Source organism: Empidonax traillii, unplaced genomic scaffold (genome assembly GCF_003031625.1).
Source record: "Empidonax traillii isolate 1590-97213 ecotype Southwest subspecies unplaced genomic scaffold, ASM303162v1 scaffold118:size1038473, whole genome shotgun sequence".
NCBI classification, from domain to species: Eukaryota; Metazoa; Chordata; class Aves; order Passeriformes; family Tyrannidae; genus Empidonax; species Empidonax traillii.
In genome coordinates, this window is record NW_020955311.1 from 74,873 (window position 1) to 91,240 (window position 16,368).

The following is a 16,368-nucleotide window of genomic DNA, read 5'->3' on the forward strand; positions in this document are numbered from 1 at the left end:
GTTCTTGTGTTTTACACCTCACTGCCAGGTCTGATTCTTGTCTCCTCTGCACCAGGGTTATGTTTCCTCGGTCTGTGCTGCTGGGATGTTGTGAGGAAGAGCTGAGAGCACAGGAAGGAGAGTGGCCTAACGCAGGAGGGAGCCTGGGAAGCCCTGCTCAGTGCCAAGGCTATGGGCTGCTCTTGCCTTCCTTGTCTGGTGGGATCACGGTTGCCTGGTTGATGGGAGCTGTGTGGAGATTTCCATGTGCAGAAGACAGTTTTTGGAGGATGTAGCTGACAAACTCTAAGACCTCTGAGTGAGTTTGTTATGAACTTCACCAAATCCAGACAGAGTCAAGAGTTCATTCCCAAAAGCAACGGAAGCCTCTCAGCCAAATTTTAAGTACAAACCATACTGGAGTAACATCCCTTCAATGAGATGGTTGTGAGATTCCTTTTAATGTGGGCAAAAGAAAATATTTTGCCTTTCCCTTATTTTAAGGAACATGCGAATCTTTTTTTTTTCCTTCTTTTTTTTTTTTTTTTTGTCCCAGCTTGAGTCAGACAGTCATCATGGGATATTTCATCTCAAATGGGTAAAGGCTGGCAAAGATAGGGGCAACTGAGAGCAGATTTATATAACGGGAAGTATCAGACAAGCTGAACTGTAGGCACTGAACTGTAGGCACTGATCTTCCCCACTTTTCATGGAATTAATAATAAAGCTTTTCATGAGACCCTGCCTGGGCTAACTCCTGGATGATCACAAGCCTCCATGTTACTAATAATAGCATCACTGGCTAAAATATTTCCATGTTCACTGAGTTTCATATTCCAATTTTGTGGTTCTGTTTTGCCCTGCTTTTTCTCTTTTGTTTTCCATTCCCGTCATGCTGTTACACTAATATTTTCCATCTTGGTTCCAAGGGCTGCCATCATGAGCTGCTGCACCACGTGAACATTTGTGTCTCTCCATCAGATTTGTGAGGAGGCTGCTATGGCATGGCCAGCTCTCGTGGCAGTGTTTCCAGAGAGCAGATGGTGACAGCTCAGCGCTGTCACCCGAGGCAGCTGGGGTGAGTTCTCTCTCTTGGAAGCATGGGCTGTGACCATGGCATGACTGGAACTGGTTAGAATTTGGGCAAAGAAAGAGGAAATTCATTTTTTTCCTAAAGATAAGTAGTTCTGCATTTGTTTTAAATCGAGGCAATTGATAAAATGCTGTTGTCAGCCCTCACCACCCGGCAGGAGTAGCTGTTTCTGTTGTCTCGAGGCATCACTGCACTGCTCCAAGTTAATTTCCATCACACAGTGCTTACCCTATGGCAAAGGGTAAATTTGTGTCATGGAAGGAAATGGGAGTTTGCAACTGGACCATTAGTCCTCCTTTACACCCCACAGATTTGGTCAAGCACAGTTTCTGCTGGACCAAAATCACTGCTAATAGGAATAAATGTTTATCCCAGCTCTCTACCAATTTTTGAGTCACTGGACACACCTCTTCTGACCAGATCCCTACATTTGATTTCATGGGCATGCAGATTCTGAAGGATTTGGGTCTTAATCTCGGCTCCATTTTATCAGCTGAAAGACAGCAGTAATATTTCTCTGCCATACAGCAGTCTCACAATGAGTAATTATTTCATATTTGTAGAGAACTTTGGGAAGAATGTGCTCCATATTGCTGATATTATTAACTTTTGGAGCCCAAGATGGAACAGTGAAGTGCCTCTGTGCTGTGCAGTCCCGCTGATCTTGAAACCTAAGGAATATTTAGAAATTCTGTCAGGAGAAACTTGTAGAAACAAAAAGAAATCCTTTCACACAGCAAGAATTTGGGGAAATAATGAAGGGGCATTGGTACACATTCCATCTTGTTGCAAAGTGAGTGTGTTTCCAGCCCACATCAAAGCTCCATTTACTTCTCTTGTCAGATGATTTTGTGGGAGTGTTGCAGGGGGCTGGAGCTTGTCAGGGTGACTGAGTCAACTTGTAGAAAGGACTTACTCAGGCAGCAGACGTGCAAGTAGAGGTCAGGGTTAGCATGGACAGGGCACAGGGTCTGGAGAGTGGGTGAGAGATTCAGAACAATAAATAGATATACTGTAGGACACGAATCCAACTGTGTCTTGGGCCACATCAAAAGAAGTGTGATCAGCAGGTCAAGGGAGGAGATTTCCGTCTTCTACTCTGCTCTGGAGCACTGAGTTCAGCTCTGGGCTCCCTAACACAGCGGGGATGGGGAGCTGCTCGAGCCAGTCTGGAGGAGGCCATGAAGATGCTCCCAGGGCTGGAGCTCCTCTGCTCTGGAGTCAGGCTGGGAGAGCTGGGGGTGTTCACCTGGAGAAGAGAAGGCTCCAGGGAAACCTGAGAGACCCTTCCAGTACCTAAAGGGGTTCCAAGAGGGCTGGAGAGGGACTTGGGACAAGGGTGTGGTGATAGGACAAGTGGGAATGGCTTTCCAATGCCAGAGGACAAGGATATCAGGAAGGAATTCTTCCCTGTGAGGGTGATGAGGGCCTGGCATAGGTTGCCCAGAGAAGTTCTGGATATCCCATCCCTGGAAGTGTTCAAAGACAAGTTGGACAGGGTGTGGAGCAACCAGGTCCAGTTGAAGGCGTGCCCTGGATTATGGGGCCTTCATTCTGATCCCTGTCCCTGTCTTGCTGCTCAGAGATCTGAGTACCTGGAGAACAACTGGTCTTGCCATGAAAAACTGAGGCAAAGAAGTCATTCAGTGCCTCAGCCTTTCCCTCATCCTTTGTCACTATGTCTTTTTCCTGCTAGGAAACTGTTAGGTATTGAGGCACTGAATTTGTCTGTTTGCAATGGAAACTGTGACCTGGCTCACCTCAAAGCATTCAATATAAAGGCTGGGGTTTTTTCCTTTTATTGTTTTTATATAATTTTCGATGATTTCCTCTTGCCTTGTGCTATTTTAAGATGTTTAACTTAGTAGCTCCAGAAGAACCATTCACAAATAGCGTTGATCTGTGTTTTGAAAGTTTAACATACACCATCCAATGCACATTTACATACACCACCGAAATCCGGCATTTGGGAAATTAAAACAACAAAACTTGATTGCATATCATGATTTCATATTTTGCAGATGTTAATATTTAATCATATGCAGAGCCATTTAGCTTAAGTGCATTAATGTAACTCATTTAAAAGAGGCCAGTAATTGTCCTATTAACTCCCAGCCTGGATGTTATCCATGCTGCCCTGCTGGTAAGGCCAGAGGGAGAGTCTCCTATTGGCACCCACAGAGATTGCTCTGATCTGTTGAAAATCCTGTTAAAATCTAATTACTTAGGAGAATAGGCCAGGGAATATCTAATGAGCTTCAGGAAACCCAATGAAAGAAATTCTCTTTTAATACAGACTGAAACATCTTCTGTGTTTCAATTACAGTGGTACCACACGAACATAATTACACTTGTATAGAACGGGACTCGTCTTTGTTATTTTAATTACATATCACTAGATTTTTCTTAGTCATGGAGAAAAATAATTTGATTCCTCATAAAGGTTAAATGTTGATGAAAAGCTGAGTGTTAAAATAAATGTAATCTTTGTTTATGATAATTTCTTCTTTGTTTTGTGAGGAAATGTTAGTAAAAGCAGGTCACTGAGGGAAGCTGACTGACCAAACACATGCTGGGGAAGCCCGGGGAAGGTGGAGACGTTGTTGTACAGATGAGAAAGATTTCAGAGAAGACTTTGTCAGCATGAAATTTGGCCTTACTTTTGTTATGGTAATTGAAGCTGTGGACATTTAGCTCACAATAAAATCTCATAGCAGCAAAACAGACTCCTTGTACCAACAGGGGGGACTATTTGCAATTTCTTCCGCTTGCAGCCTCTTAATTTTTTTTAATTTGAAAATTCCGTTGCTAATGTGACCAAGATTATCACTGATGGCTTTTTGCAGCGACACAAAGGGTGCTGTTTCTGCCCAAGTCACTGGAAGAGGCTCCCCAGGGCAGTGATCGTGGCTCCAGAGCTAACAGAGCTCAAGGAGTGTTTGGACAATGCTCTCTGGCACAGGGTGGGACTGTTGAGTTGTCCCGTGCAGGGAAAGGAGTTTGACTTGATGACCCTTGTAGGTCCCTTCCCACTCAGGATATCCTATGATTTTAAGCTCTTGGACCTGCGTGGCTTCACTTTGTCAGGAAAAGCAGAGCATGGGACTGCTTGTGGATTTGGCCCCTTTGTTGTGGCCATCAACAACCCAGAGCCAGAGCAGCTGATCTGGATAGCCCAGAGAACTGCTGCCACTGTAACTGGGCTGTCTGTGGGGAATCCACTGAATTAAATGGAATAAAACCTTGAGAAGACAGTGTAGGCACAGAGGACGCAGGATGCCCGTCTGAAGGAACAAGCTGGGCAGCAGAGGTTCCATCCCAAGGAATGTAACCCAGAGTTATTTCTGCCTCAGCACATGGTCAGATTGGTCCCAAGGTAAGGATGGCGCTGCAGCCAGAGACAGAGGAGGTACTGGATAAGCCCTCCAACAGTCCCAGCCCTGAGTCCCTCACACTGCCGTGAGGCAGCAGGAGGCGGGAAAGTGGGAAAGCAGGAAAACGGAAGGCAGGAAAGTGTGAAGGTGGGAAAACATGTCCTTCACAGGCAACCTCAATCTGCCATGAGTCTGCTCTGCCCCCGTCCATGTGAGAACATGACCAGCGGGACACTCCCACACAGCCCGGCTGCCCTGAGGGGACGAGGCAGGCTGAGGGGCTCTGAGGGGAGGCGGGCGCCATGTTGGGTGTCTGAGGGGCCGTGAGGGGACGGCCGGTCATGGCTGTTCCAGGTGGGATTGCCCAACCTGTGCCAGGCAGTGCCAAAGGGTGTGTAAATGGAGCATGGTTGGATGTGCAGGTTCATACAGTGATGGTGTCCCTCAGGGAGCTGAGATGCTCTCAGATTTAGATACAGAAGGCTGACTGTGTGGTCGTAGTGTGAGGCACAAGGGCGTGAGGGGAGATTCTCTTCGTCAGAAGGGATACAAAGCTACAAACAGAAGTAATGTAGATTAAGATCTGTCGTCCACCACTCCTAACTCCCACCTAGAGCTTTATCCTGTGAGGAAGCTATTGCAGTTGATTTGATGGAGATTCAGAATTGTGGAATAGCTTTAAAAAGCATGGAAGAGGCCGCGATGAGCTGGAGTAGCTTTTGAGGCTACTGTGACTTCACAGAAAGCTGATCTAAAGTTTTCACAAAGAGGGATTCAGGTAAGAAAACCTTAATTTTGTTTTCCTTGTTTCAGGTTGTGCACAACCTCAGATTTGCACTGATGTTTTTACTTCAGAGCTGACCCTCATGCCTTCCTTTTGAAGCATTTTAATATCAGAAGTGTTCAAATGGCAGACCAAGAGCTGGTACACAGGTAGTGTACACAATTCCTAATTCATTTATAGCTGTATATTTTAATTTCCTTAGTTTGTTGAGGTGTTTTTTTGTTTGTTTTTGTTTTTGTTGTTGTTGTTGTTTGTTGTTTGTTGTTGTTGTTTTGTTTTGTTTTTTAATCACAGAATGCATTTTACAACCATTACTCTCTTGCTCTGAAAATAATTTAATACTACAACACAACTACAGAAATGAGGACTGATGGGAACATTACCAAACTGCATTCTGGATGATTCCCATAGAATTCCTGATGAAGGCAATGTAGCTGCATTATCTTAAGATGTTGAGGGCTGAATATGAAGGGTCGGAGAGTAAGCGGTAGAGGCACAGGTTTATAAATTTGACATGTTTAAGAAGATTTTCTTTGAATTTTAAATGATAAATCTTTGTCCAAACATGTAAACATATTTACTGTGTTCATTCCAGCTATCAAATACAGCTGAGTGGGATTACATACATTATATTTGGTATTACTGGAAGTGAGGTATTCAGTACTTCATTTGACTACATCTAGGGAAAAAATGTGCTTCTTCAAGCTGAACTCCCACTCATCTGCCTGGAATTTGAAGGCCAAGTGCCTTGGAAGTCCCATATAAAATCTATCTGTAATATTTCTCACTGTATCTCTTTAAGTATTTTTTATACTATTAGGATGCCTATTTGGTAGGACAGCTGGATCAGGGAAAAATATTAAGATTTGCCTGAACTGTAAATTCTATAACAGGAATTAATCCAGGCTTTGATTTTGCCCTTTATAAATCACAAAAGGGGATCTAGATTCAGAGTGAATCATTCTGAAATTCTGAGGCTCAGTTTGGTGTGGAATTACAGAGTCCTCAAAAATCTAACCCAGGCCCTTGAGTAGGAAAACCCTTGGAGGCAATCCTGGCACAGCTTGAGTCAAAGAGAGCTAAAGAACCAGAGGAATCTCCCAGGCACTGCAGTCACGTTCGCTGAGTGATTATAGTTTAAAAATTCTGTAGGCTCTTTCCTGAATCCTATCCTTAAAAGATGTCTCACAAGAAAGGGTTATTCTACCTACAGAATGTGCAAAGGAACTTGGAGACTGTAGAGATTTTGGGAAAGATGAAACTCATTGACGAGAGGGGAAAAAAAAAGGTCAAAAGTGGAGAGGAGGGAGGAAAATGGCGGCTGTGAAACACAGTTAAAACCACTGGAAATGTTCCCACCCTCACCCAGCATCCTGGCTCCAGTTCTGTGTCAGTCATTTCTTTGGAAAAAGTGCCAGTCAGAGTACATTCCTGCTCAAGCCCCAGCGAGTGCGTTATAAAAATGGAGAGTAGCATGTAAATCATTCATGGGGACGGGGAAATAAATAACCCTTTATGCCCATATAAATACTTATCCGATGTTCATAAGGGGAATTTACATGGAGTTTTATTCAGTACTGTCAGCCATTCCTCTGTCTTCCATCATTCCTGCCGTGAAGACAATTCAAAACATGGTGGTGGAGAGAGCAGCCTCTCCACCAGTTGATCTGCAGCACATCATGTAGAAAGCTCTGAACTTGCCCTCGGTACTGCTGTTATTTTTATTATGGCTCTTAGCAGAGTGAGATCATTCTTCCTGGTTTGCCTCCCAAGAAATAATGGGAAGCAGTATGTTTAGCCAGTGGATTGATTCAGTGATCTATTAGTCTAATCCTGACTCTGCCAATCATCTATGGGGTGACTGCAGGCGAATCACGTCACTTCTTTGTGCCTGTTTCCTCTCTGACCTCCTGCCTGTCTTGTTTATTTGGACTGTAAGTTATTGGGGGCAAGGGCTGCCCCTTGCTGTTTGTGTGTATGTAGCATGGCTCCTGCCCTGGGACCTCTGCTACAGCCTCATCTCCAAGTGGTGCTGCATGTAAATAATAAACACTCAGCTCCTCCTCTGGAGGTCACAGAAAGAGCCTGTATAAACTGTTGTGTAAACAAAGTTGTATAAACTGGTGGCAAGCTGGAAGGACACGAGGAAGAGCCCCTAAGGTGAGCTGTTTTGCTGAGCACTAAGAAAGCACAGAGCAGAAAGGTATTCCCTGCCCCACAGATCATGAGGTAAGGCCACTTTGGCCATCACAAGATGTCCTGAGCGCTCAGTGCCTGGATTCACAGTTTACAGACATTCAAGGACTGAGCTAGATGCAGTCATGAGGCAGATCCATGCTATGTGGAGAATGGAAACTAAGGGGCCTTGCTTGGCCCAAAATTAGCCCAAATTACGCGATGCTTTGTTGCATCTCCTGTGAATAAGAAATGTGGCTGTGGAGCTCCTGCAGCCTGCTGGAAAACTGGGGCAACCCAGCCTTGGGTTGTTCAGCTGAGCCCTCAGTTTATGGCTATGCTTTCTAGAAGGATTAGTTTGAAAATTCTTTTGGTTTGGGGGGACTCCATGAAATGGCAGAATTCATACCTGTCAGCAGGGCTGAACCAGGAATGTTTGCCATCTGTGGTAATACTGCCCCTTCCCAAGGACACTTTTAGCCATGGTTTTGGTTTCGAAGACCCTCTTTTAGGTGTAGGAGTGAAACCAGAATTGGGTAAGTTTTGGTTATATTTGTTGTTGCCTTAATAGAGTATTCCTTATGGATACCTTGGAAAATTTGTTAATTTTTTTAATATATGGTGGTGTGGTTTTGTTGTTTGTTTGTTTGTTTTTTGTTGTTTGTTTGTTTGTTTGTGTTTTTTAATATAGTCCTGATGTTTTTCCCAAGACCTCTCAGATATCACATTCTGGAAATCTCTTGAAATGTCTGTTCTGTTCTGGTGGAGGTCAGGCATGGAGATAGGCTGTGGGTCCCATGATGGAGCCAGGATTGTGTTTACTCTTGCCTCGCTGATTCCTCTCCAGTCCCTGAAGAGTCTAAAACATTAAAAGTATGATCCTACATAGTGCTCCATCACTTTTAATATGAAATTCAGCATGTTGCTTTGTTTATGCAGTCAGCATCATCTTTCAGAGACTCCTTTTAATTCTAAAGTATGACCTAACGGTTAAGATCCATGTTGTTTTTTTAATCATCCAATTCAGTACCAATTATTGGTGATTCTGAAAACAAAATTTGACCCGTGAGATGTGAATAAATAACAACTTGTGCCCCTTTCTTAAAAATGAAATAAGAATATTGAAATGGTAGACATTGTATGATATTTTCCTAATGGGATGATTTATTAAAATTGGAGCTAGGGATGTTCAGAGGTAAAGGCAGCTTCTGAAATCATAGGGTGTAAGTATATTATAGAGCAATAATTTGGGTAATGTTATAAACCTGCTGAATGGCAATTTATGGAAGCAGATCCTACTAGTTTTAATGGGAGTAACACGCATAAATCCTTGTGCAAGAAGATTAAACTAAACTCTGCAGTTTTAATTACTGGTGACATCACTTTTTTATTTGTCACATGTCTTACCTTGTAAGGGAGCCTTGGTACAACTGCTGGCCCTCTATTAAAAATATACAGCAAAACTAGACTGGAAAAAATACTGCAAAGTTACTAAAGCTGCAGTGAGCTGATCTGTCAACACAGTGCTGTTGCCTATTGCCACAGCACCTGGAGTTGGACAAGAGGCAGTGCCAGCTCACAAAGGTGTTGCCCACCCTGGGCTGACAAAAAAGGAGCAACCCAGAGTGTAAAACTAGGCTAGTTCTGTATTTCAAGAAAATAAAGTGGGGAAACCTCCTCTGCTTGCATAAATCAGAAATATTCCGTTGAAAAACTTCAGTCAGCTTATTAATTCACTTGAATTTTATGGGGCTGCTCTTCTTTCTGCCAGATGACAGCCTGCCCCTTCTCAGCTGCCGAAGACTGACAATAGTTGAAAGCTGGCACATCTCTGCTCCATGTACATATACATATATACTACAGAATTATTCTGTAAAGCAGACATAGAGTCAAACACTTTGAAAAAACTGGCTTGAAAGTTAAAGCCAATATAAGCCTGAAATCCAAACTCTGATTAAATTTTAAATGTTTGATAAATAGCTTTTAAATTAATTGTGTATGTGTATATATATGTGTGTATTTTATTTCTTGATATGTTTTCTTATAGCATATTTGCCTAATATATGAAATAATTATTACCTTTTTTTCTGAAATCTGTGTATTTTCAATTTTAGTTTAAATCTTGCAGAAAAGTAAATGAGATGGAAACATAAATATAAAATACTGCAGTTAAGTATAAAAATTAAGTACCTTGAATCAAAAATAGTAAGATCAATGCTCTGAAATTAGGAGAGGCTAATCAAAGTAAAAGTAACTGTGACTAAGGACTAGGAAAATATAAAGGGATTGACATATGTGGTAATAGGGCAATTAAATCCTCAGTTTTTTCACTGTGATGATTTTATAGCATCTTCTTGCTGTTGCCAGTTTGGAAGCTGCCAGCAAATATTTTCTTAATTGCAAAAGGAGACAATATGTGTCCCACTGTTTCATTCACAACATTTGATTAAGTTAAAGAGGCTGCACTTCTATTTGAGAGAACAAAGAGTTGGAGATGGAAATAGCAAAGACACACTGTGCATTTGAAAAAAGATCCCGGGAACAAATGATTAACCAGAAATTTTACAGGGAAAAAAAAAAAAGTCTACTTGTCTTGACAGAATAGCCTGATCCTGTAATAAACCCTCCCAAAGTCAACAGTTCATAAAGTCTTTTGTTCTAGTAAAAGGGTCTTTAATTTTTAACACAAACTCACACTTTGGTATGCATGAGCTTAAGTAAAATTAGAAGACATGTATATAATAGGATTTAATGGATTATCATCTGCATTTTCCAAAGATGTCAGCTTCTCTCGGCTCTGATGGAGTAGCACTTAATGTAAATTTAATTTGAAGTGATGTATGGAGGGCTTGAGGTGGTACTCTGTGATTCCCTAACTGCCTGGAGAGGCTCTGTGGGTAGCATCTGGATTTGGCTGCTCCACATGCCCAGCAGCATCTACTAACTAGGATTAATGAGGTGGCCTGTTCACCAGTGATCCAAAGGAGGTATGCTACATTTACTCCCAACAATATGAATAGGAGGGCCAGTTTCCTTTGGGGGCACACTGTTTGATGAAACTTAATGATGGTCTCCAGATTAGGTGTAATAAATATACTGTATAGAAAGCACTTTTGCTTTGTCAGATTTAAATGTTATTTAATCATAAAATGGTGTTTGGCTTAGCAGGGCTGAGTTAAAGCTCATAATGGCCTCAGACGACATCTTTAAAGCTAATATTTTGCCTAAGTTGGGAAATAAAGTATCAACTTAGAAGTTCCAGTATTTACCTTTGAGATTTTTTTTTTTATAATTTTTTTTTTATTATTTTTTTTTTGGTTTGGGGAAGAGAGGGAGGAAATCTCTGCTTGCTTGCAAAGTTATGAGATGGTCTTAAAAAATATCTTTGCTCTTCCCTCGCTGTGTTTACGTAGAAATCAACAGCTATTAACTTTCAGGCAAAACTTCTCTGTGTGGTCTCAGCCTCATTTACGCGTCAGAATTGTATTTTGCCTCTGTGTCTAACTGAGCATTGAATGAATTCTCAGCTAATTTCAAATTCCCTTTGTCATCATGGTTTTCAGCCAAAAGTCTATAATAAATGGTCAGAAGATGAGCTGAGACTGAATGAATAGTGAGTGGTATTCATCAGCCAAACATAGAGTCCAGATCCAATTATATGTATTCATTAAGTGATAATGATATCATGGTCTTTAACTAGGAAGAAAAGAGTGTAATTGAATAATAACAGTTGTACAATCCCAGCGGAACACACTTTCCATCCCAGCACAGCGACCCTCGGGGATGATGCAGAATTGATGGAATTCTATTACTCTTTGATAGATTTATTATGAAGGGCTGAGTGGACTTGCTACTCCACTTTGTCACTCACACTAATCAGTATCGTAAGGCCCCGAGCGTGCAGGCTTTTGTATCCCTTTGACAAAGACAAGGTTAGGGGAGGATGACAGACACCCAGACCTTTACAAACCCATACCACAAAATGAAATGGGCCAGCTGAGCTCTGAGCTGGGACAGAATTTTAATTTGTTTATCAATGGCTCACATGTGCAACACCATAAGGATATTTGTCAGAGGAGTAACACTGAAGCTAAACTCTTTTGTTTGGCAAGTGGAGCTTGGAAAAATATTTATTGAACTGTAAAAAACAGGGTAAATGAAAGGAAGGTGAAAAGTCTAAATGGAGTGGAAAATAACTTGCATTACTGTGCATAAAGTATGAGGAGGATGGGTATCTTTGTCTATTTTTGTTTGTTTCTGTTGAAGGAAATTTACTCACAAACTACAGTCTGATCTCTTGTTGATTTAGATTCTGTGGGGGGACTCAGACAAAACAGTAGTGGGTGAAATGAATTTCAAGTGTTGTTTTTTATTGTTGTTTATTTATAAGATGCTTCCTGTTCAGGCAGATGGATTGCTCTTGTGCTTTTCCACTACTAAAAAACCAGCAAAGTAAATAAAATACCCCGGCCTTAAAAGCTGGAACTTGTAAATACAGACTTGGATTTCTAAAAACAATCTTGTATGTGTTCAAGCGCGGCTGTTTCCCCTATCCATCGTTCCCATTCAAATGCAGGCAATGGGCTCTGTCAGCGTGGTCAGTAGCTATCAGAGCCCGCTGCAGTCAGGCAAACAGACAATTTGTTGTGCTTCTGATCCGAGCAGGGGCTGCAACCAGCATTGGCATAAACAAGGCAGTGCACAGGAGCCTGCTGCCAGGGTTTGTTTTTTGTCACTGTTGGTGAATGATAGATATTTCCATCCTTTTCTTCTCTCTGAATTGCTTTTCTCTTTCTTTTCTTAGCGTGGCATTTTGCATTCTAAGAGGCACTTGACAATTCAGCGGCTGGGTTCAGTGTCCCTGTCCACAAAAACAAATAACGTGAGCAGTGCTGTGTCCTGAGTGGATTTGCCATGGCAGTGCCCCTGTCCCTGCCTGGGATTTGTGTGGAGGCAGCTCAGTCATCTGTGACTGCAGCAGCAACTGGCTGCGCTGGCGTGTGCCGTGGACAAAGCAGGAGCAGGGATACCAGTGACCAGAGCAGAAAACATTGAGGAGAACATAGGTTTCCCCCATTTTGTGCTGTGGATTCTCTCTAGGGGTTTTCTCTCACCAAAGCTCTTTTTTGTCTCTCCAGAGGGGCAGTTGTGGGGATGTGGAGCTTGGTGGCCCTGCTGGGCACATCTAACATGCAAACTGAAGGTGCATCTGGAGCATGGGAAGACCTGCCCACGCTGTTATCTTGCCAACAAAATCAGTGAAGGGAGGATGACCCAGGTTTTACCATATGTGGCAATCACAGCACAGAGTTGCTGGCTGGCTGGTGCTTGGGGCTGGTGCCCAGGCAGAAGCCTGGTACTGTATCAGCACTAAGTGCTTTATGTTTTGTCTCTCTTCTTCCCCCTGTATAAGTAATTTTGAGGCCTGGCAGAGGACTCTTGCTCTCTTGCAGAACCAGCCATATCCATAAACTGTGTGCATACTGGGGTGCAGTGGATTTATTTGTTTAAGGTGCCAGGGAGCGAGTGAATATTTCAGAACTGAAAATGATTACCTGCACTGCAAATCAGACCTGCCGTGGCAACAGCCCTTCCCTTGCATGGCACAGCCCTGTGTCTCCCTCTGGGTTGGATGGAGGCGGCTTTCCCGCGCAGGTATTTTTTCTGCTGCTTCACCTTGCACAGAGTGATGAACAGATGGCAGTATTTTGCATCTGTTTTGCAAGTGGAAGCCCTGAAAATCAGGGTTTTTTTCAGTGCCATGTATTGTGGTGACAGCATGGGATGTCAAAGCCTCTGCTCCCTTCCAGCCTCTCCCAGGGGCTGGCACAGCTGCCTGGGAACAGCCACTTCCTGCCCTGCCCCACTTTGCTCCTCCTCCTCAGCACATGGTTATCAACAGGTGCAATCAGGTGGAAGGGGCTGTGCTCCAGCACTGTTCCCACAAGGATGGATTCCTGCAGAACAGATGTCACTGCAGCTTCTGCTGCCTGCCCAGGTAAACCCAAAGTGTCTGCCCAAAGACCTGACCACCCTGCAGGAAGGACAGTGCCTCCCAAACAGATGGGCACCAGCCTGGGCAGGCCAGGGACCACCTGTGAGCAGGAAATACACTGGAGTTGGGCACAGCTAGGAGTGTCACAATGTCCTTCACTCCCAACACCTTCACCACAGTGAAAGAGCAATCCACCCTAGAGGGCAGTTAACTCCACAGCAAGGAGGAAACAGCACAGAGCCAGGCAGAAAGGCTACCTGTAAGAAGTATTAGAATTGTGCCAACACTCCTGCTGCAGCCAATGCAGAGGAGTGAATGTGGAAGAGGCCAGAATAAACATCTGCAGAGTAGCAGAACGAATCGTGTTTCTGTGAGCAAAGTTACCGTAGTGAGAGGAGGTGTGCACAGAGCAGACTTTGATAGAGGACAAGAGAAGAATAATTTGAATAGAAATACAGTGTTAAAGCTGTTGTGAGTTCACAGCTGAATCCATTCACTGCAATACTTCTTGTACTGTTCCAAACACTGAAGTATTTTTGAATTTTTAAAAAAATATTTATTTTAGAAAAAAAAAGGGCTGGAATAAGAAAGTGCAACTTATGATAGATAAAAAGGCCAATGGTGCCATAAAAATGTTTTAAATGAAATTTGAAGCAAATCAACTAGGAAAGGAAGGTGTTTCAGGAAGGAAGACTTGACAGGAAGATCATTTTCCATGAAAAAACACAGTAGGTGTGCTTGTTGTATTGGCAGAGAACAGAGAAACATTTGGAACTCATTATCTGAGTAGGATCTGTGTGTTGCAGGGTGGGGATCACAAGTCAGAAAGCTCATTCCTGTTCTGTGCTGCCAGGCAGAGGCAATGGGCTGAGTCTCTTGGCACTTCCATCCCCTGAGGTCGGTGGAGCTTCCCTGATACCTCTGGAACTGAAGGCAGAATGAGGCCCCCTGGATTTTCAGGAGTTTCCATCAGGGCAACATTCACCTATCAATACAGATGTGGTGAACAAGCACACCACTGGGGGGCATTCAGCTGGGTGTTCTTTCAGGGCAGATGTCAAAATAATGATTTTATGTTGACCAGATATTTTGTTATGGATGATATCAAGTTCCTTGTGAAGTGAGGATTCATCTTCTTAGGAGAGTGCAGCTGTAAGAACAGTGTATTCCTTTGGGATCTCCACAGGACTGTAAACAGAGTTACATGGCTGGGCCAGAGTCCCTGTGCTGCAGCTGAGTGAGGTGGATGTCTGCAGTTCTGCCAGTAAAACCGTGTGGAACCTGTTCCTGTGTGTGTCCTGGGATTTACTTCCCAGCAGACAGTACAGTGTACACTAGCTGACTTATCTGTGAACCATGGAAACATTTTGAAAAGGTAAAGCAGACAGTACACTGAAGAATCATTTGTCACAAGTAATTGCAGGCAGTCAGAAAGAGCAGGGAGAGTATATGAATCATGACGTAAAAACAGTGAAGGGCAGGCATTTAGTCTGGTCTGTGGCTATAAGAGCAGTGACACAGGTTAGTCCTGGCATGATATACAAATGTTATGTGCAGAGGGACAAGTACAATGAATAAAGAATTCCCCTTTTCTCATTATCTCATGCAGCAGAGAGGTTTTTTACTTCACACATAACTCATAACTTTTAGTAGGCAGGAGATGGCTACATTGAATTAGTGGGAACATTTTGTTTCCTGAATTTAAATATTCTCCCTGTGACAATTTATTTCTGGTGTAAAACTCTGGTAGGATGAACAGAGACAGGGAAATGAGCCTGGGCAGCCATTTCAGCTGGGGCTGGTACCACAGACCCACCACCACAGCACCAGCCAGAGCCTGGCAACTGCACTCTGAGAATCCCGACAGAACTCGGGCATCAGGGACAGGTATCCATCAGGTTTGGCAGCTGCCTTGATTAAACACAGGAGAATAACTCTAAATAAGGAGCATTAGCTAAAAACTAGTGAAAGAATTAGAAACAACACAATTTTTTTAAACTTTCGTTTCACAAAGGGGTGTTTTCGTTATGAAATATTAAAAATAACAAAATCCACATAAGCCTGGATAAGGAGAGAGGTATATTTGGATCTAGAGCGAAACCTGTGACTGGAAAAGGAACAGCTGAGAACTCATGTACGACGCTATTGCTTATGAATTTGTTATAAAGGGAGATAACAGAGGGAACTTCGTGTGTCTGCTGCAGGAATTTATTATTTATGGGCAAACACATGCATGATACATAATAACTTCGAGTTGTTCTGTAATTCTCTTCTCTCAGACATCTCAAAATGATCTGTAAATGTGGGTAGAATTATTAGCTCCATTTTAGAGGAAGAGGAATTCAGACCATGCCATTGGCCAGCAATTGTCCGTAAGGCAGGGCTGGATTGAGGAGCAAATGCAGCACCCCAGGGTTTCAGTGCACAACTGGACCAAAGATCTGTGCATGTGGGATAAATGGATTTCTCTCACTCCAGTTTTATATCAGAGTAACTCCTCAGGTTGAGTCTTCTGATTCACAATCCCACTGGATTTAGTCCGAGCAGTTGAAAAGGTTAGCACCACATGTCTCCCCCCTAAACTGGTGACAAACAATATGCAGCCTAAAATACCTGCATAATCATGTGAATAACAAAAATATTTTTAAAGTAGCCACAACCTGCCAAAAATAAATTGTATTGGGTTGTGGAATAAGAAATTAATGGCTGAGCTTGATCATGGAGCAGTCCATCAGCATTCCCTTCTCTGCTGACAGCCAGTTGTCCTGTGATTCATGAGCATCCCATGCTGAAAGTTCTCATTTTCAAATGAAACTGGGAGGGAAAAATGCTCCCAGAAAGTTGAAATATCCTGGTTTGACATTTTCAGAGCAAAACGTGGAAATTTCTAATGTTGAAATTACTTTTCATTTCAAATATTCAAATTCTGTATTATATTTGAATGTTGTTAAGAGATAAAAAGGTCAAA